The sequence below is a fragment of the Muntiacus reevesi genome, chromosome 15 (genome assembly GCF_963930625.1).
Source record: "Muntiacus reevesi chromosome 15, mMunRee1.1, whole genome shotgun sequence".
Taxonomy (NCBI): domain Eukaryota; kingdom Metazoa; phylum Chordata; class Mammalia; order Artiodactyla; family Cervidae; genus Muntiacus; species Muntiacus reevesi.
In genome coordinates, this window is record NC_089263.1 from 36015797 (window position 1) to 36038327 (window position 22531).

A 22531-nucleotide genomic window follows, 5' to 3' on the forward strand; every position below is an offset into this window, starting at 1 on the left:
GAGTTTGTTCTTTGTATTCCATTCGCCTTTTGAAGGACATCGCAATTTCTTGTTATGAATCAAGCTGCAGTAAACTTTCATGTGCAAGTTTTTTTGTGGTACAGTATGCCTTTTCTTTGTTCTTAAATTCTATATAACCAAATTCTCTATAAACCAATCAGAAGCTGACATTGCACTGCTGATGTTGTTTTCAAATCTTAAAAAAAACCTTGTGATTTTTAAATAGAAGATTTTTACTGTCAATTTTGTAAAATGATATACTTTGCTGGCCTTGATATACTAATGTACTACAGTTTACTCTCCATTCCTTGATATGACTGAGAAATTAGTCAGCAACTGTATCCTTGGACCAGCATCCAGATTACAAAAAAGGAAAGGAAGAACAAATGTTCACTGAATACATACATCATATCAGGAATTAGATTAAGTATTATAGACCTAAAAATCTTCATACACATAGATATGGTAATAAAATTAAGGGAAGGACTGTAATGAAGCAGTGCTAATTATTTAAAAATATTTAGGGAACCCTCTATATTCAAAGTTGATTTACTTTTACTGAAAAACAATAAATAAACAAACCAAAAAAACACCTTTAGTTAATTGAAAATATTCTAAATTGCACACTAACCTTAAGCCATGTGAATGTTTAGCAGATGATTATTTTCTTTAACGGATCAAATCACATTCAAACCATTTCAAGGATGCTTTTTACTTTATGTAATCTCATATTCTATTTTATTTTTTCATAGAATAGTAGTTGGCCAAATGGAATATCAGAAGGTGAAAAAAGAGAAGACAGAGCAAAAGAAATATTTGAAATAATACTGGTTAAGAATTTTCCAATATTAACAACACATACCAAATACAAACCCAAGAAGTTAAGAGAATAGCAAGTAGGATAAATATAAAATTCTGCACTTAGGCATATCATAATCAAGCAACAAAAAAGCAAAGACGAAGAGCTATCTTGAAATGAGCCAAAGTTAAACTAGACCCCTTACTTATAGATCAATAGGATAAAAATTCCAATGAACTCCTCATCAGATGCCATACAAGCAAGAAGACAGTGGGGTGAAATTCTTTAAAAGTTTTTATAATATAAAATCATAATATAGATTTCTACACTCAGTGAAATTATCCTTCAATAGTGAGGGAGGAAAAAAGACCTTCTAAAACAGATGGAAACTGAGCCTCTGTGGCCAGTAAACCTGCCTTGCAATAAGTGTTAGAATTCTTCATGGAGAAGGAAAATTATATGGGTCAAAAACTGGATTTGCATAAAACAAAGGAAGAATATCATAGCAGGAATAAACAAAGATAAAATAAAATATTTTATTTTGTTATTCTGAATTGATCTAGGAAATAACACTTTGTTTAAAAAAATAATAATGCTTTGGGTGATTATAGCATGTAAATAAGTGACACGAATGATAACCATGTCCATGAATGGAAGAGAGGGAGGAATTAAAAATAATCTGTTATAAGGTACTCATACCAAACATGAAGTAATATTTGTGTTGCTTGATTTTTTTAGTGTTATGCAAATGTAGATTGAGATTCGTTTAAGATGTATATTACAAAACCTAGGGCACAAATTTACTTTTTTTAAGTGTAATTGTCATTCTAAAAAGGAGATACAGAAGAACCTTATAAAATGTCAAAACCAAGAAGGCAGAAAAATGGTAGGGGCAAAGAACAAATAATATACATAGAAATCAGTTACAAATGGTATGTATCAGTCCAGCTATCTCAATAATCACTTTAAATGTACATAGTCTTAATACCACAGTTCAAAAGCATCAATTCTTTGGCGCTTAGCTTTTTTTATAGTCCAACTCTCACATCCATACATAACTACTGGAAAAACCATAGCTTTGACTAGACAGACCTTTGTTGGCAAAGTAATGTCTGTGCTTTTTAATATGCTCTCTAGGTTGGTCATGACTTTTCTTCCAAGGAGCAAGTGTCTTTTAATTTCATGGTTGCGGTCACCATCTGCAGTGATTTTGGAGCCCCCCAAAATAAAGTCTGCCACAGTTTCCACTGTTTCCCCACCTATTTACCATGAAGTGATTGGACCATATGCCATGATCTTAGTTTTCTGAATGTTGAGTTTTAAGCCAACATTTTCACTCTCCTCTTTCACTTTCATCAAGAGGTTCTTTAGTTCTTCTTCTCTTTCTGCCATAATGGTGGTGTCATCTGCATATCTGAGGCTATTGATATTTCTCCCAGCAATCTTAATTCCAGCTTACACTTCATCCAGTCCAGCATTTCTCATGATGTACTCTGCATTTAAGTTAAATAAGCAGGGTGACAATATACAGCCTTAACGTGATCCTTTCCCTATTTGGAACCAGTCTATTGTTCCATGTCCAGTTCTAACTGTTGCTTCCTGACCTGTATACAGATTTCTCAAGAGGCAGATCAGGTGGTCTGGTATTCCCATCTCTTTAAGAATCTTCCAGAGTTTTTTGTGGTCCACACAGTCAAAGGCTTTGGCATCGTCAATAAAGCAGAAACAGATGTTTTTCTGGAACTCTCTTGCTTTTTCGATGATCCAGTGGATGTTGGCAATTTGATCTCTTTTTCTTCTGCCTTTTCTAAATCCAGCTTGAACATGTGGAAGTTCATGGTTCATGTACTATTCAAGCCTTGCTTGGAGAATTTTCAGCATTACTTTACTAGTGTGTGAGATGAGTGCAATTGTGTGGTAGTTTGAGCATTCTTTGGCATTGCCTTTCTTAGGGATTGGAATGAAAACTGACCTTTTCCAGCCCCGTGGCCACTACTGAGTTTTCCAAATTTGCTGGCATATTGAGTGTAGCACTTTCACAGCATCATCTTTCAGGATTTGAAATAGCTCAACGGGAATCCCATCACCTCCACTAGCTTTGTTTGTAGTGATGCTTCCTAAGGTCCACTTGACTTCACATTCTAGGATGTTTGGCTCTAGGTGAGTGATCATACCATCGTGATTATCTGGGACATGAAGATCATTTTTGTACAGTTCTTCTGTGTATTCTTGCCACCCCTTCTTAATATCTTCTGCTTCTGTTAGGTCCATATCATTTCTGTCCATTTTGTGTGCATCCTTTGCATGAAATGTTCCCTTGGTATTTCTAATTTCTTGAGAGATCTCTAGACTTTCCCATTCTATTGTTTTCCTCTATTTCTTTGCATTGATCACTGAGGAAGGCTTTCCTATCTCTCCTTGCTGTTCTTTGGAACTCTGCATTCAAATTGGTATATCTTTCCTTTTCTCCTTTGTTTTTCACTTCTCTTCTATTCACAGCTATTTGTAAGGCCTCCTCAGACAACAATTTTGCCTTTTTTGCAGTTCTTTTTCTTGGGGATGGTCTTGATCCCTGCCTCCTGTACAATGTCACGAACCTCCATCCATAGTTCTTCAGGCACTCTGTCTATCAGATCTAATCCCTTGAATCTATTTCTCACTTCCACTGTATAATCATAAGGGATTTGATTTAGGTCTTTCCTGAATGGCCTAGTAGTTTTCCCTATTTTCTTCAATTTAAGTCTGAATTTGGCAATAAGCATTTCATTGTCTATGCCACAGTCAGCTCCTGGTCTTGTTTTTGCTGACTGTATAGACCTTCTCCATCTTTGTGAGAGAGTCAATTCCTAGGCAGATTGATAAGAAGTCCAGGGTTCCAATTAGGAGAAAGGCGAATTGGAGATGCTGCTGCTGCTACTGCTAAGTCACTTCAGTCGTGTCCGACTCTAAAGTGGAGATAGGGGTCTGTAATTCTCAAGGAAGAGGAAAAGACAAACTTTTCCCCCCTCTACATTCTTTAGGATTATATAACAACAATGTATCCTTCCTTGAGGACAGTTTCTCCTTCACATTCTGGCTAATCCTGTAATCTTAAAACGTAAATTATTGTAGTGGGTCTAGTAAGGTCTTTACAACCTCCAGACATTCTTTTATTCACTGTAATAAGTAATTTAAAAATATATAACTCCATTGCTAACACTAGCGAGGGCTACCCTATCTGCCTCCTTCTGATGTCTATGTCAGAAGCTTTCTCTATCCCTTTTATACTTTAATAAAACTCTATTACACAAAAGCTCTGAGCCAGTAAGCCTCATCTCTGGCCCCAGATTGAATTCTTCTCATCCAGAGGCCAACAATCCCAGCGTCTTTCATGGTTCAGCAACACCCTTTCATTTGGCTGCAAAGAATATAATCAATCTCTGATTTCAGTATAGACCATCTGTTTATGTCCATATGTAGAGTCTTCTCTTGTGTTGTTGGAATAGAGTGTTTACTATGACCAGTGCATTCTCTTGGCAAAACTCTATTAGCCTTTGCCCTGCTTCATTCTGTACTCCAAGGCCAAATTTACCTGTTACTGCAGGTATTTCTCGTCTTCCTACTTTTGCATTCCAATACCCTATAATGAAAAGGACATCTCTTTTGGGTGTTAGTTCTAGAAGGTCTTGTAGGTCTTCATGCTGCTGCTGCTGCTGCTAAGTCGCTTCAGTCATGTCTGACTCTGTGCCACCCCATAGACGGCAGCCCACCAGGCCCTGCCATCCCTGGGAATCTTCAGGCAAGAACACTGGAGTGGGCTGCCATTTCCTTCTCCAATGCATGAAAGTGAAAAGTGAAAGTGAAGTCACTCAGTCGTGTCTGACTCTTTGCGACCCCATGGACTGCAGCCCACCAGACTCCTCTTCCCATGAGATTTTCCAGGCAAGAATACTGGAATGGGTTGCCATTGCCTTCTCCTGTAGGTATTCATAGAACCATTCAAATTCATTTTCTCCAGCATTACTGGTTGGATCATAGGCTTGGATTACTGTGATATTGAATAGTTTGCCCTGGAAATGAACAGAGATCATTCTGTTGTTTTTGAGATTGCATCCAAGTACTGCATTTTGGACCCTTTTGTTGACTTTGAGGGCTACTCCATTTTTTCTAAGGGATTCTTGCACACAGTAGTAGATATCATGGTCATCTCAGTTAAATCACCCATTCCAGTCCATTTTAAAGTCCATCCTAAAGGAAATAAGTCCTGAACATTCGTTGGAAGGACTGATGCTGAAGCTGAAACTGCAATACTTTGACCACCTGATGCGAAGAACTGACTCATTTGAAAAGATCCTGATGCTGGGAAAGATTGAAGGCAGAAGGAGAAGGGACGACAGGATGAGATGGTTGAATGGCATCACTGATCAATGGACATGAGTTTGAGTTAGCTACAGGAGTTGGTGATGGACAGGGAGGCCTCATGTGCTGCAGTCTATGGAATCACAAATAGTCAGACACAACTGAGCGACTGAACTAAACTGAACTGAACTGAGTCTTAACACACCAACTAAAAGACAGATATTGTCAGAATGAGTAAAAGTTAAAGAAGCCCAAGATCTTTGAAGCTGAAACTCCAATACTTTGGCCACCTGATGCGAAGAGCTGACTCATTTCAAAAGACCCTGATGCTGGGTAAGATTGAGGGAAGGAGGAGAAGGGGATGACAGAGGATGAGATGGTTGGATGGCATCACTGACTCGATGGGCATGGGTTTGGGTGGACTCCGGGAGCTGGTGATGGACAGGGAGTCCTGGCGTGCTGCAGTTCATGGGGTCGCATAGAGTGGGACATGACTGAGTGACTGAACTGAACTGAACATCTAGTTGATAGCTTTCTTTTTATTTATTTAATAAACCTGAACATCATTTCACATCTAATTCCCAAAGTTAGAATAAAAACTCATATTGATGAACATGTGTTGTCTTAACATAGCCCATTGATGTTTAAATCAAACATCCCACAGTACCATACAACTGATCTTCCACATTTAGAAGCACAGCATTATGCTTCCCTGTTGGCTCAAACAATGAAGAATCCGCCTGCAATGTGGGATATCTGGGTTTGATCCCTAGGTCAGGATGATCCCCTAGAGAAGAGAATGGGAACCCACTCCAGTATCTTGCCTGGAGAATTCCATGGACAGAGGAGCCTGGAGGGCTACAGTGCATGGATCACAAAGAGTCGGGTATGACTGAATGAGTAACACTTTCACTTTCATTATCTGTGCTACTGTAGTTTCCCTTGTTGCTTGCTACCTGCCCAGAGCTTACTCTGAAAAGTCACTTCTCTCTTGAGATTCCATGACATACATGGAATTGAATAAAATGTAAAAATATTCATATTAAGCTAAAAATAAGGTTTATCTCCCAAGTTACTACATATCCAATTCTTGTCTGCTATTTTATATGAAATTCTAGAGAAAATTAGGAAATAGCATAAATTTTAAGGAACTTTAATTATTTAAAATATGAGATTCTACAATATGTACTTTTACTTTGTCTTTTACAAGAACTGAATATTCTTTTTACATTTTCCCAAAGTTCTGTATCAATCCATGGTTTCTGGATCAAGTGAGACCTAATTTATTTATTTAACCAAAGATTTACTTATTGAGCAAGGTTTGAGAGACCATAATGCTATTAAAACTGGTCAGTTGGTTCCTTTCTGCTCTTTTTTTATTATTAAGTAAATGCTTAAATGAGGAATGAGAAATTAATGTGAGAGAAGATGAGGGATACTTGAAATAAGAGAGATATGTTTTAAAATATGGAAGAAGTTAATGCAAATGTAGCAGTTTTGAAACCTACTTGCTATTCTGTCCTAAATCATTACCTGCATTTCATCAGGATGAAATCTTCTTTTGTAACATAAATAATATTATAGAAATAACAGATTTGCTTTGTATTTCTAAGTAATAAACTGATAGATCTCTTCTTTATGGGTTAAAAAAAAAAAACAGTGACAGCCTAAATCTGCAGGCACTTGAATGTGTCTAATTCACTTTTATTAGGTATTTACATTGTCTCCTAGAAATTATTACTATTGAGCCAATGGAATATCATGGTGTAAGAAAAGGAAATGGAACCTTTAATCACAAGTCAAAATCACAAGTCAAATCTATTGATGAAATGGCTAGAAATTGAATATGGACTGCTGCTGCTGCTGCTGCTGTTTCAGTCGTGTCTGACTCTGTGCGACCCCACAGACGGCAGCCCACCCGGCTCCCCCATCCTTGGGATTCTCCAGGCAAGAACACTGGAATGGGCTGCCATTTCCTTCTCCAATGCACTACTCAGCGTCATTAACAAGAGGTCGAATCTCACAGGTGATTGAGGAGAACATGGCCCTAAGGTCTGTTATGCTTAAAGCTCCCAGTCTGTGATTTACTTTTGCTGATGTTCCTATGAAGAAAGTCAGTGAGTTTATATACTAGGCAACCACTTGTTTAGGAAAAGCATGTTTATTGCATGCCAAATCCATGTTAAGTTTCTTTACTGATCTTTTAAGCAGTGAGTTTTTTCTGGAAAAGAAATATGGTTTCATTGCAGATACATGGAGCAATCTATGGTTTATAGAACTTATTGTTCTTTCATAGTATTCATATCAATACAGTACATAGGTAGAAAATTAACCCAAAATAAAAAGGAGATAAAGTGGCAAAAGAATTATTTTATCCTCTCTTTGGGGTAAGTTTTATAAAAGTTGTTACATTATCTATGACATCTAGAAAAATAGATAATGGAAAAGAAAATTTGAGAAACTAAAATTATTTGTCAGTATGTTTTAAAAAACTTTTCATTTATTTAACCTGTTCAGAGGTAAAAGTCAAATATATCACCAAAGAAATCACATATAAAATGATAATCAGGTTAAAATCTTAGATTGACCCACATACCTGACTGGGAGTTAAGTGTTGATCGTGTCGGAAAAAGAAAATCCTTTCCTTCTGTTGAATCTTAGTCATATAATTCTCTGAATTTCATGCAACTTGTAATTGGAATCAGAGACTGGGGTATCATTCAATGGGGAATATTAAAATGAACTTTCTCATTTTTGTTGTGTTTTGATACAAAAGAAGAATCATTTTCATGAAATGTGTTTTACATATGAAAATGATTTTTGCTTATGAAGCCTGTGCTGTTTTGCTAAATATACTTAAAATCACTTGACAAAGATAGAATAAAAGCCGTATTTGATTTGTTTACCATCTTCATAGTTTCTAAAGAGTGAGTTAGAATTCAGATAAAAACAAAGCACATAGTGACTTTGAATGTTACATTCTAAATAAGACCTCACTGGTACAATCTTGACCTTTGCTGTTCTGTTGCTTTCGAGTTGCAGATTTAAGTTTTCATTTCTATAAAGGATGGCTAATTATTTTTTTTTAATCTGTCATTTTTCTCAATGATTGCAACAACCTTTAATTATCAATACAAGAAAAACAAATTATTTCCCACATTTGAAAACATTATCTGTCTTGAGTTTTATGTATTTTGGAAAATAAATAATTAAGGACAATTCAATCAGTATTTTGACTTAAAAAACAAAAATAAACAAAGAATTCTAAACTGCACTTCTGCTGTAGTCACACTACCCAAATATTAGCAATCTGACTTAAATTGCCTCTTCATCTCTCTATACAATAAAATACTGTACATCTCCTGTGCAAAAGATGAGTTAAATTTGCTAGAAGGAATTTTTTCTGTTTATTTCTTTTCTTCTAAAGTACATATTCCTTCCATCCATGTAAATAGAAATTGGTTTGTTTTATGCAAAAATACAAACACTTATTTCTAAATACTATCTGGAATACAATAATACTGAATATATACAGTGTCTTTGTTCAGATGGGCTTAAGATACTTCGAGTATATAATCTCATATTCTGAGTTACAGAAAAGGGATATTTGCAGTATCATTAAGGATGATAAAACATTGACTAACTGATGGATCAGGTTTCTCATAAGTGGGAAGTGAAAAATTACTTATTTTTGTGCATTGCATTCTTTAACCTATGCAATAAATATAGGACAGCCTGCCAGGATCCTCTGTCCATGGAATTCTCCAGGCAAGAATACCAGTGTGGGTTGTCATTTCCTACTCCAGGTTAGATCATGGTACTTGCAGACAACAGTGTACGAAAGTAGAGCAATTAAAATAATATAAACAGTAGTATGTTTTATTAATTATCTTGATTCAGTCACAGTTAATCCAAGAAGTAATGAGCTGTTATTGCTCAGGAAGTTTCTAGAGCACATGATCTCAAAGAAATTCTTATTTATATAACTCAAATTCTTCCACTTGGCAATCAGAATCTAGTCTGCTCCCCAGGCTTCCCCCAAAGTGAGGCATTCTAGATCACTGATAAGTGGGCCCCAAATTACCGTTTATCTCCTTTGCCTGTGCTCACTGAGTTGGAGAATCCAGTGTCAGAACCCTCTTTGGGCTAAAGCGAACCTGTTGCAGAATTTTTATTTTGATTGTAATAGATGGAAAACTTTTTCTCAGCACAAATTTCAAAGTGAGATACTGTATGGTCTTGTACATGAGGGGAAGGTTTCTGTGAAAATAGGTCCAACCCAGTGAAAAGAGAGATAACAAATGGAAAATAAGTTGAATTCTAATCTTTTTCACTTGGACCCTGAAATCACCTTTACTTGAAGTCAGATTATACTAATATATATATATATATAAATTATACTAATATATATATATATATATATATATTAGTATATATACTAATATAGTTATATTAGTCAACTTCTTTTTCTCTTTTTCATATAGGTCAGTTAAACCCAAATGTCTTTTTGTGTGTGTGTAGTCTAAAAATGTCTTTATTTTACCTTCACTTTTAACAAAACAGTTTTTAGGCGTAATGGGTATAAAAAGCACATGTTTATTGAATACAATTTAATGAGTTTGGATGCATGCATATACCCAAGATAGCACCACCACAATCAATGTAATGATCATAGACATCACCTTCAATAGTTTCCTTTATATTGTTTTGTTTGACTTTGTGTGTGTGTGTGGTAAGAACATTTAAGACAAGATCCAATATTTTAACATGATTTTGAGTTCACAGTACAGTATTGACATTATAGGCAACATCATATACAGCAGATCTCTCGAACTTACACACCATGAGTAACTATTGAAACCATGACCCCCACCTCCCAGAGTTAAGAGAAGCTGATGGTTAACAGAAATTCTTGAGCTTGTCTTGAAGTGCAACAGATAGGAGAACAGCTGGTTGAAACCCTTCTGTTTTTGTAACCTGTCTTTAATGATTAAAATCACTTTAGTTATTTTGCTTTGCTTTGCTTTTTACCTTTCTTTTTAGTTGCATATCTTTCCAGCTTCACATAGTCCAGTCATTTTATAGGAATTTGGAGTCAGCCCCTGCCAAGTGCAAGTTGGCTAAGCCTGGTTAGTACCATGGACTCAAACTTATCAGTAGCTGTAAATTGAATGTTTCTGTTAAGTGATTTATTATAATTACTGCTCCTAATATTCTTTTACTGTTCTTGTTGAGATTGGAACATTAAAGCAACCATATGACAAAAGTTTCTCTGACATATTTAGTCCATATATAGCCTGTAAAGAGGTCTCATAAGAATATTTCTCCTTTTCTTTTAACTTCTACTCTATCCATTCTGGACTTCCTTCATACCTCCGTTGGTAAAGAATCTGCCTGTAATGCAGGAGACCATGGTTTGATTTCTGGGTTGGGAGGATCCATTGGAGAAGGGATAGGCTATCCACTCCAGTATTCTTGGGCTTTGCTGGTGGCTCAGTTGGTAAAGAGTCCTCCCGCAATGCAGGAGACTTGGATTCGATCCCTGAGTTGGGAAGATCCCCTGGAGAAGGGAAAGGCTACCCACTCCAGTATTCTGGCCTGGAGAATTCCATGGACTGTATAGTATATGGGGTCACAAAGTGTCAGTCACAACTGAGCGACTTTCATTTCACTATCCATTCTATTTGACATTAGAGTGTAACAGTCAGTCATTTGTGCCTATTTTATGTTCTTTCGTGTATGCTGTGCTGTGCTAAGTCGCTTCAGTCGTGTCTGACTTTTTGTGACCCATAGCCCATCAGTCTCCTCTGTCCATGGGATTCTCCAGGCAACAATACTGGAGTGGGTTGCAGCGGCTTCCTCCAGGAGATCTTCCCAACCCAGGGATTGAACCCACATCTCTTATGTCTCCTGCATTGGCAGGCGGGTTCTTTATCATGGGCGCTACCTGAGAAGCCCCTCTTTCTTGTATACTATTCTTGAAGTCATATAATTCTGTCCTACTTACATTGAATAAATATATAAGTTTTATTTAACTTTAAATCATATAATTTTTTCATCACCTATATTTTCACTGATTTCTTTCTTGACATTTTTCTCATGATACTTCATTCAATTATTAAAAATTCACTTAGTTTAATATTGCTAATAAACCTTCCCCCCCAAAATGATATCAGTTCAGTCATGTCCAACTCTTTGTGACCCCATGACCTCCAGCATGCCAGGCTTCCCTGTCCATCACCAATTCCCAGAGCTTGCTCAAACTCATCTTCATCGAGATGGTGATGCCATCCAACCATCTCATATTCTGTCATCCCCTTCTCCTCCTGCCTTCAACCATCCCCAGTATCAGGGTCTTTTTCAATGAATCAGTTTTCACATTAGGTGGCCAAAGTGATGTAAACTAGCTCAAAGCTCAAATTTATATTTTAATGATATAAGCTCAAAAGTGACATAAACTAGTTCAAATTTATGTTTTAAATTCAAATATATTTTCATCCCAATCTTCTCCTAATAAGATCTTTTATATGTTGATACTCATGTATCAATCTCATGTATAATCTTTCAGTAAAGATTAATTTAAGATACACATATTTCCTCTTAAATTTCTTTCTAATAGTATTACTAATCTATTTCTTTGTTATTTACAAGTACACAAATCAACCCCTTAGTATATAATTTCAGAGGTGTGATCCAGTAATAAAAAGATAAAACATCCTTCAGTATATTCTTACAAACTTTCAAAACGTGTAAGTTATAATGTTATCAGTAGTTTAAGGATCAGTTCAGTTCACTTGCTCACTCTTTGCCACCTTATGGACCACAGCATGCCAGGCTTCCATGTCTATCACCAACTCCTGGAACTTGCTCACTCACGTCTATCAAGTCTGTGATGCCATCTAACCATCACGTCCTCTGTCATCACCTTCTCCTCCCACCTTCAGTCTTTCCCAGCATCAGGGTCTTTTCCAATGTGTCAGTTCTCCAAGTCAGATGGCCAAATTATTGAAGCTTCAGCTTTACCATCAGTCCTTCCTATGAATGTTCAGAACTTATTTCCTTTAGATTTGACTGGTAGGATCTCCTTGCAGTCCAAGGGACTCTCAAGAGTCTTCTCCAACACCACAGTTCAAAAGCATCAATTTTTCTGCCCTCAGCTTTTCTTTATAGTCCAACTCTCACATCCACACATGGCTACTGGAAAAACCGTAACTTTGACTAGACAGACCTTTGTCGCAAAGTAATGACTCTGCTTTTGAATATGCTGTCCTGGTTGATCATAGCTTTCCTTCCAAGGAGCAAGCATGTTTTAATTTCATGGATGCGGTCACCATCTGCAGTGATTTTGGAGCCCACGAAAATAAAGTTTGTCACTGTTTCCATTGTTTCCCCATCTATTTGCCGTGAAGTGCTGGGACCAGGTGTCTTTATCTTAGTTTTCTGAATGTTGAGTTTTAAGACAACTTTTCCACTGTCTTCTTTCACTTTCATCCAGAGACTCTTAATTCCTCTTCAATTTCTGCCATTACAGTGGTGTCATCTGCATATCTGAAGTTATTGATATTTCTCCAGAATATCTTGATTCCAGCTTGTACTTCATCCAGCCTGGCATTTCGCATGATGTACTCTGCACGTAAGTTAAATAAGCAGGGCAACAATATTCAGCTTTGATGAACTCCTTTCCCAATTAGGAACCAGTGCATTGTTCCATGTCCAATTCTAATTGTTGCTTCTTGACCTGCATACAGAATTCTCAGGAGGCAGGTGAGATGGTCTGGTAGCCCCATCTCTTTAAGAATTTTTGACAGTTTGTTGTGACACACAGTGTCAAAGGCTCTAGCATAGTCTTTGAAGCAGAAGTAGATGTTTTTCTGGAATTCCCTTGCTTTTTTGAATATCCAGCAGATGTTGGCAATTTGATCTCTGGTTCCTTTGCCTTTTCTATATCCAACATGAACATCTGTAAGTTCTCAGTTCACATACTCTTGAAGCCTAGCTTGAAGAATTTCCAGCATTACTTCACTAGCATGTGAAATGAGTGCAATTGTGCGGTAGTTTGACCATTCTTTGCCATTGCCTTTCTTTGAGATTAGAATGAAAAATGACCTTTTCCAGTCCTGTGGCCACTGCTGAGTGTTCCAAATTTGCTGGCATATTGAGTGCAGCACTTTCAGAGCATCATGTTTTAGGATTTGAAACAGCTCAGCTGGAATTCCATCACCTCCACTAGCTTTGTTCGTAGTGATACTTCCTAAGGCTCACTTGACTTTGCATTCCAAGATGTCTGGGTCTACATGAGTCATCACATCATCATGGTTATCTGGGTCATGAAGAGCTTTTCTGTATAATTCTTCAATGTATTGTTGCCACCTCTTCTTAATATCTTCTGCTTCTGTTAGGCCCATGCGATTTCTGTCTTTTATTGTGCCCATTTTTGCATAAATATCCCCTTGGTATCTCTCATTTTATTGAAGAGATCTCTAGTCTTTTCCATTCTATTGTTTTTCCTCTATTTCTTTGAATTGATCACTGAAGAAGGTTTTCTTATCTCTCCTTGCTATTCTTTGGAACTCTGTATTCAGATGGGTGTATGTTTCCTTTTCTCCTTTGCCTCTAGCTTCTCTTCTTTTCTCAGCTATTTGTAAGGCCTCCTCAGACAATCATTTTGCCTTTTTGCATTTCTTTTTCTTGGGGATTGTTTTGATTACAGCCTCCTGTACAATGTTATGAACCTCTGCCCATAGTTCTTCAGGCACTCTATCAGATCTAATGCCTTGAATCTATTTCTTACTTCCACTGTATAATCATAAGGGATTTGATTTATGTCATACCTGAATGGTAAAGTGTTTTTCCTTACTTTCTTCAATTTAAGTCTGAATTTTGGCAATAAGGAGTTCATGATTGGAGCCACAGTTAGTTCCTGGTCTTATTTTTGCTGACTGTATAGAACTTCTCCATCTACAGCTGCAAAGAATATAATCAATCTGATTTTGGCATTGACCATCTGGTGATATCCATGTGTAGAGTCTTCTCTTGTATTGTTGGAAAAGGGTGTTTGCTATGACCAGTGTTTTCTCTTGGCAAAGCTCTGTTAGCCTTTGCCCTGCTTCATTTTGTAATCCAAGCCCAACCTTGCCTGTTACTCTGGGTGTGTCTTGACTTCCTCCTTTTGCATTCAAGTCCCCTATGATGAAAAGGACAACTTTTTTGGTGTTAACTCTAGAAAGCCTTGTCGAACTTCATAGAGTTGTTCAACTTCAGCTTCTTTGGCATTAGTGGTTGTGGCATAGAGTTGGATTATATGATATTTGAATGGTTTGCCTTGGAAATGAACAGATCATTCTGTCATTTTTGAGATTGTATCCAAGTACTGCATTTAGGACTCTTTTGTTGACTATGAGGGTTACTCAGTTTTTCCTAAGGGAAGGGATTCTTGCCCACAGTAGTAAATGTAAGGTCATCTGAATTATTTATTTATTTATTTATTTATTTATTTTAAGTGAAGTGCAGTTTATTACACCGGCGGGCCCAAGGCAGAGTCTCCTCTTAGCCAAGGGCCCCGACCAGCATTTGTGAAAATCTTTTATACCCATGTGTACGTGTCCAAACCCACCAGCCCAAATCCCTTGAGGCTTACAAAGGAAGGGTAAATATAATCACAATAACCCCATCATTCACTGTGTTTATGTGTTCAAACAGTTAATAATCAATAAGCCTGCAGTTATATTCCAACCAGTTAATAACCGATAAGCCTGTGGTTACATTCCGATAGATACTGTCCGGAGGCAGGGGCGATTACGGTGTTTCCTCTTAGGCAATGAGTAACCTGGATGTGATCTTCAAGATTCCCCTGCCCAGAGGGGGTCTTATCCTTCCATTGTCATTCCCACAGGCGCTAAGCACAGAGTTCAGAGTCCATTGGAGAGGCGGTCTAGCACGATCAGCACAGACAGGCCTGAGATGGAGTCCAGGCCCTATGAATTCCTTCTTCATTCCCCCCTCTTGATGCTCTTAGTTTGCATAACAAGCATCATTTATTGAGATATATTGTACCTTAGCCCTCCTGCCACCCACATGAGAGAACGCTATCAACCTCTGGGTTACAAAATTCATAAGGCATTGTAGGAATCAGGGCCCACAAAGCAGTATGATCAAGATTACTATAACAACAGTTACAATGGTTTTCCACCAGTCTCCCTTTACCCAGGAGAGGACTGAAGTCCAAAAGGGAATATTTTCATTGCATATCCTCCAAGGCAGTAGATACAGGTCAGGGATGTACTTTAATTATGGCGCAAGTCCCTCCTCGGGCTGCTGTGAGTATGTCTAATGCCGTCCTATTTTGAATTACTGCCTTCTTCATCTGAATCTGTTCTTTGTTAACAGTTTCACGCCCTCTTGAACTCTCTCTTCAAAGTTCTTTTCAACTTTCCCTTACGATACTTGTTGACTATCGGTCTCGTGCCAATATTTAGCCTTAATGGCTTTAGTACTGTCTAAGAGGGCCTGTTTAGTGTAATTAGTTAGGGCCTCTACCTTAACCATGATATCCGTTGTCCCTACAGAGGGTACAAACAAGGCAGCAAGATAGTCATACCATTGGAACATGGATTGTGTCCATCTTACATGCAGATAAGGCAGGTTTACTGGAGGCTGGTGTAGGCTAGGCTTAATCCTAATGTGCAATGCCCCACCCAGCCAACTGGTAACCATGGCCATAAATTAAGCCCACAGAGCCACTGGGTCCCATTGGAGGCTACCCAGCGGATTCCAGGATTATATTTCCAGTCGGAACCGGGCCACTGAGTAGACTGATTGGGGTGATAGGTAACTTCCAAGATTTGTTTACATTGTTCAGGGGACAAATAACAATTCTTTTGAGTCTAGGGGACGGTCTCCAAATCCAACTTTCTGTTCTTTTTGTTCCTAGCAAATAGTAGCAGGGACAAGGTACTGGGAGGCCTGTCCCCCTTTTGTAAGGGAGCCTTTTTCCTCTTCAATTTTAGAGAGGAAAGTTCCTTTCTGTTTTTCTAAAAAGGAGCACGGTGGTATGAAGTCCCCATAACGGAGTGGCGATACTCACCAAGGGAGTCTGCCCATCACTGACAGGGGCATAGCCCCACATACCCAGCAGTTGGAGGAGTTGTGGCCCACGAGATGAAGACGTTGTCCTGTGCAGGAACTGCATTGGTGAGGCCGAGCAGCAGGAGTCGTTTACCCAGCTCCATCTTGTAGAGGGCTCGTCCAGGACCTCGTTTTCTTCTTCCTCCTCAGAATGATCTTGGTTTCCCATGGGTCGGTGGGGTCCTTCTGGGTGGTCCACTCGGCGTCCTCCATCCTCCGGGTCAGCGTGGTATGCCTTCTTCGCTCTGAGCGCTCAGTTCCCCTGCTGTCGTCCACTACCTGCTGGCATGAAAGGTCTGGGCGTTGAGAAGCAGAATCCTTCGAGAGGGGTGAGGCGACTTTCCCTCTCTAGGAGATTCAAGCTACAAAGCCTCAGGGTGGCCTCAAATGAGACCTGTCTCCTCAAAGTGAGGAGTTTCCCGGCCAATGCACCAAATGTTATAGCCACGCTTTCCGGGAAACAAACTCACTCAGAAGGACAATGCAGATGGTGGAGTGCAGTGTATTACACCGGTGGGCCCAAGGCAGAGTCTCCTCTTAGCCAAGGACCAGGTCATCTGAAATAAATTCACCCATTCTGGTCCATTTTAGTTTATTGATTCCTAAAATGTTGATATTCATTCTTGCCATCTCCTTTTTGACCACTTCCAATTTACCTTGATTCATGGATATACCAGTCAAGGTTCCTATGCAATATTGCTCTTTACAGCATTGGACTTTACTTCCATCACCAGTCACATCCACAACTGAGTGTTGCTTTGCCTTTGCCTCAGCTTTTCATTTTTTCCTGAGCGATTTCTTCACTCTTCTCCAGCAGCATATTGGGTACCTATGGACCTGGGAAATTCATCTTTCAGTGTCCTATCTTTTTTGCATTTTCATACTGTTCACAGGGTTCTCAAGGCAAGAATACTGAAGTGGTTTGCCATTTCCTTTTCCAGTGGACCATGTTTTGTCAGAACTCTCCACCGTGACCTGTCCATCTTGGGTGGCCCTACAGGGCATGGCTCATAGTTTCATTGAGTTAGAAAGGACTGTGGTCCATGCCTGCTGATGGATAATGCTAAGAGGCTTGTGGAAGCTTCCGGATGGGAGGGACTGGCTGTGTGGGAATCTAGGTCTTGCTCTGATGGGTGGGGCCATGCTCAGTAAATCTTTAATCCAATTTTCTGCTGATGGGTGGGGTTGTGTTCCCTTCCTGTAGTTTGGCCTGAGGCCATACTATGGTGAGGAGTGGGGTAATGGCAGTAGTGGTGACCTCCTTCAAAAGGACTTTTGCCAGCACACCCTGCAGTTCCTAGGACTGCTGTGTTCAGTACTCATGACCCCGCGGCAGGCCATGCATCCACCAGAGGCTCCTGGCCATTCACAGGCAAGTCTGGCTCATTCTCTTTTAGGGTCACTGCTTCTTTCTCTTGGGTCCTGGTGCACACAAGGTTTCGTTCATGTCGTCCAAGAGTATCTTTCCCCAATCCTGTGTAAGTTCTGTAATCAAATTCCAGTGGCCTTCAAAGTCAAAGTCCCTTGGTTTTCTCAGTCCCTTTGCCAGATCCCCAAGTTGGGGAATCTGTTGTGGGCCCTGGAATGTTTGCAACAGTGGGAGAACTTCTTTGATATAATTGTTCTGCAGAAGTGGATTGTCAAGATGGCAGAGTCAAAGTGCACTCATCTTCTCCTGTGAGAACTCCAAAATTGCAACTCGCTGCTGAACGACCATTGACTGGAGAATGTTGGATCCCACCAAAGAGGATATCCTACATCCAAGGGCAAAGGAGAAGCCCCAACAAGATGGTAGGAGTGGCAAATCACTTTTAGAATTAAACCCCATATCCTCCAAAGACTCTCAGAGGACTCAAACAAAACCCTGTGTGCCCAGACCCCACAAGAGACTGAGTCACACCTGCCTTTGAGTGTTTGAGTGTCTCCTGAGGAGGCACGGATCACCAGTGGCCACTGCAGGGACAGAGGCTCTGGCTGCGACAGACCTGGGAGGCGCTGCGTGTGACATAAATCCTCTTGGAAGAGGTCACCATTAGCCCCAACTTAAAGCCACCAAGCAGATGGCCCACAAACTGGAGTACAATTATATCAAAGTATATGAACACCTCCCAGTAATAATTAGATGATATTGGTAGAAGTCAGTGAAAAGTTTGTTGTTGTTTAGTCGCAAGAGCTGCTTATATCCAACTCTTGCGACCCCATGGATTGTAGCCCGCCAGGCTCCTCTGTCTGTGGGGGTTCTCCAGGCAAGAATACTGGAGTGCTGTGCCCTCCTCCAGGGGATCTCTCCGACCCAGGGATCGAACTCATGTCTCTGATGTCTCCTGCATTGGCAGGTGTGTTCTTTACCACTTCCCTCTGGGAAGTCCAAGTTTATAGCTGCTGTCTTTTCCAAACCTCCTTATTTGATTTCTGAATTGAAAAATCCTAGTTTACTTTTGGTGTGTGTGTGTTTTTTTTTTTTTTTTTTCCCCTCACTATTCTCTGAGGCATAGTAAATGTAAGCACTGGAAGAAATTAACCATCAGTGTCAACTGTGAAAAAATTTAACCTAAGGTTGAGAGATGAGAGATGGATATAATTCTTAAATGTGTTAGCTTGGTCAATGTCAATAGTACTTTAGAAATAGAAACAAGTAAACATTAAATCTGAGAGGGGAAAAAGGGGGGGGGGGGCTTTCACCAAAAGAATAAATAAGAACAATAAAAGCAAACAAAAACAAAAACTGTAGGGCTATGACCATAGAGGCCAGAAGGAGTTAAACCGATTTAACACTACATGACATTTGTCAGAAATAAGAGAAATTAGACATCTATACTCTGTAGAATTTGAAACAAAGAAATAAAATATGATGCTTTGTTTCCAGGTGTTTTGGCCAGAGGACATATCTGAGTGCTTTAAACACCTTGAAATCTATTTAGACTTGCTTTATGGCCAACATATGGTTATTTTATTTTGTAAAGCATCCTGTGTGTTCTTAAAAGGATGTGCCTTCTGTAGTTATTTCAATTAAGTTAAATCAAAACAAAATTCTAACAACAAAAGAACAAGAGTCGATCACCTACCATGGACTGAAAATTAGCTTTCTATCAAGTTTTGATACCTGCAACCTGGTTGCAAGAAGATAATGGGATATTATTAAAGTATTGAGGGAAAACAACTCTGATGCAGAAGTTTATGTCCAAGTAAAATGATATAGAACACTGAGAATATTAAAAAAGTATTCCCAGGCACATTCAGCCTGAACTGCCTTGGTATATAAAACATACGGAAAATATTTTTGAAGAAAGCATTCAAATAAGAAAATCAATATAGATGGCATGTCAAAAGATATAGAATGTTCAAATCCTAGAATGTTTAATAAAATTTATTGTTATTTTATTTTTAAAATAAATGTTCTATTGATATTTCACATGAATATAAAAATATTCACAAATAATAACTATATATCTTGGTGAATAGAACATAATAAGCATTTCGATAGCTATCACAAAATAAAAAGAAAAATAGACTGGAATTTTACAAGAAACATAAGTAATAATCACATATATTCTGAAATGAAATGTTACTACAATCCAGAATCCCTCTCAACTCCTTCCTAGGATAATTTCTTCCTGTCCTGTTCTAGGTAACTGATATCTTGCTTTACAAAAATTTCTGCATAATGCTTTCTAGGTTTCTATTTTGAGGTGTTATATTCCATCTAATAGATTAGTTTCTAGATAATTGATTCTTATACTAATATCAGTACAATAATTTTTTCAAATTTTATTTTTTGGTACATGGAAATACAATTGATGGCTCTATCTTATAGCTAACTACTTTGTATGTGTATATACATATATTAATATAGTTTATTTGTGATTATTTAAGATTTTCTGTTAAAAATAGTTTCATTTCTTCCTTTAAAGTTCTTACATTTTTTTCCTCCTTGTTTTTTCTGCTGTCCATATAATCAGGTAAAATGTTGAACAAAATTGATAGTAGGAGGCTATAATTTTCTTGTTCTCAGTTTTAAGAGGGAAACGACCAGTATGTCATTGTTACAAACGATGATTGTTATGGCCATTTTGCAATAATAGCATTTAATAAATTAGGAATTCTTTCCCTAAATAATAAATTAGGGATTTATTTAATAAATTAGGGATTGTTTCCTCACTCATAGTTATGTTAATAGCTTTTACCATGAGTAACATTTAGAATTTGTTGTTTTTTAATTATGGAGAATTACATATAATTTTTCTACTTTATACTACTAAGATGATAAATTATGTCAAATTTTGGATATAGAAATATATTCATTTCCTTAGCAAAAGCAACAATGTTGATAGTTTATATATTGCTGGATTTGTTGTATAATATTTAATTTAGAATTTTGGCATCTATGTTCATAACAAGGATTCGTCTTTAATTCTTTCTCAAGTTTCTAAATTAATGTTATGTGAGATTCATAAAACACACTAAGAAGTATTTCCTTTTTATCTCTGGAAATATGTGTCAGTTTGGTTTTATTTCTTTCTTGAATATTTTGAAGAATTCTCTGTCGAAACAATGGGACCTACAGTTTTTGCATGTATGTGACAAAGTTTTGAAAAATCATCTCTATCATATTGTCACTCCTTTGTAAGTAATGTGTCTTTTTCTACAACTACTTTTATTATAGAATCTTTTTCATTAGTTATCCTTAGTTTTAAATTAGGAGCTATATGGTTATCTCTGTATTTGTCTTGATTCATTGCATTATTTCCTGAATACGTGACTTAAAATTTTTCATCACTTAAAGTTTCTAAGACTTTATCGGTTTAAAAGTGACTATTACCCATTATAGCTCTTATTTCCTTCTGGAATTCTATTTGCTAGTTAATTCTAGTTAACTCTAAATGTATGTGACTGCATATAAATGCTATTTGGCCTATTTATTTCCTAGTTTTGATTACAATTTTATGCTTAGAGTTTCCTTAAGTTTCTTTATTGAATCACAAGCATTTAAAGTCTGACAACCCTAATATTTGAATCTGGGCTTGTTCCTATCATCAACTTTTTAGGTTTGTAGTATTTTGTTTTATTGTAGTTTGTAGTATTTTTGTAGTTTGTTTTTTAAGTTGTAGTATTTTATTGTACAGACATATAAACATACACAGATGCACATTTAAATGATGCTCATTGCTGCTGAATATTCTTATAAGAAGGTAAAAAAATCTGGTTTATATTACCTTTTTCCACAGAAGACTAATTTCTACAGACTAAAAGCATTCAGCTTTCTTTATAGTCCAACTCTTACATACATGACTACTGGAGAAACCATAGCTTTGACTAGATGGACCTTTGTCAGCATTACAAATAAAGAAATTTCACTTACTATAGTATGTTGGACTTTCAGATTCAAAAGGGTGGAGTTTCTTTACCTTCAGTAGGTGGGAATTCAAGCATTACTAATTGAGAGAATCATTAGGACCTATTACATTCTGTATCAATTCCAGAGTATCTGGGCAAAAAAAAAAAAAATGATATGATTGACAATTTCCTGATTTTTTTCATAAATTTTTACTCATGTTACTAACTAGTATCAGATATATATGTATATATGTGCACATATATATATGTATATATATATACACACACACACACACACATATATGATGGCGTAATTGTTAGGTTTTCAAGCAAGAAGTATATCAGAAAACTGCATTCAGTAATTTGGATGTTACTTTTTTTTTTATCTTGCTGCTGAGTGAAGACTGTGCTGTTTCACATTTTATTACAAGACTCAGTGAATAAAACATATTTGATAGCTTGGCAATAGAAGAAAAATTTGTATTTAAATGAGGACAGAAGACATTGGGCACGAAGTGATATGATTATGCCACAACTGATGAGTCCTAACTAATGACACAGTCTAGAGTTCGTGAAGCAAATCTGCTGATGGGAGTGAGTGGAATGCAATCAGTAAGATATGCACAGGGAAGTCAGGAGACATCCACACATGTGTCAGGGATTCTTTAGTAGAAAGCTTTTTCCAAACAGCATATCTGCTGGTTTCTCAGCATTTGTTGGTTTCTCAGCAAAGGTCTTTGGGGGTGAAGATATAAAATATCATGAAACAACAACAACAGATTGAACCTAACGGCACTTGAAAATACTCTGGTCTTTGACATACATGCCAGTACAGTTAAAGATCAATCAAATGTATAGCCAACAGTCAGTTTGGGAAAATTTAAACTTAGGTTTTGTTTTATTTCCTTTTATATATGATGGTGAGGTCACACAGAT

The 22531-nt window shown here is 37.6% G+C and overlaps 1 pseudogene; it reads right to left on the reverse strand.

The window, feature by feature from the left end:
* Nucleotides 1-15148: 15148 nt before the first annotated feature.
* On the reverse strand, nucleotides 15149-16430 carry LOC136146967 (endogenous retrovirus group PABLB member 1 Env polyprotein-like; annotated as a pseudogene).
* Between the last annotated feature and the right edge of the window lie 6101 nt (nucleotides 16431-22531).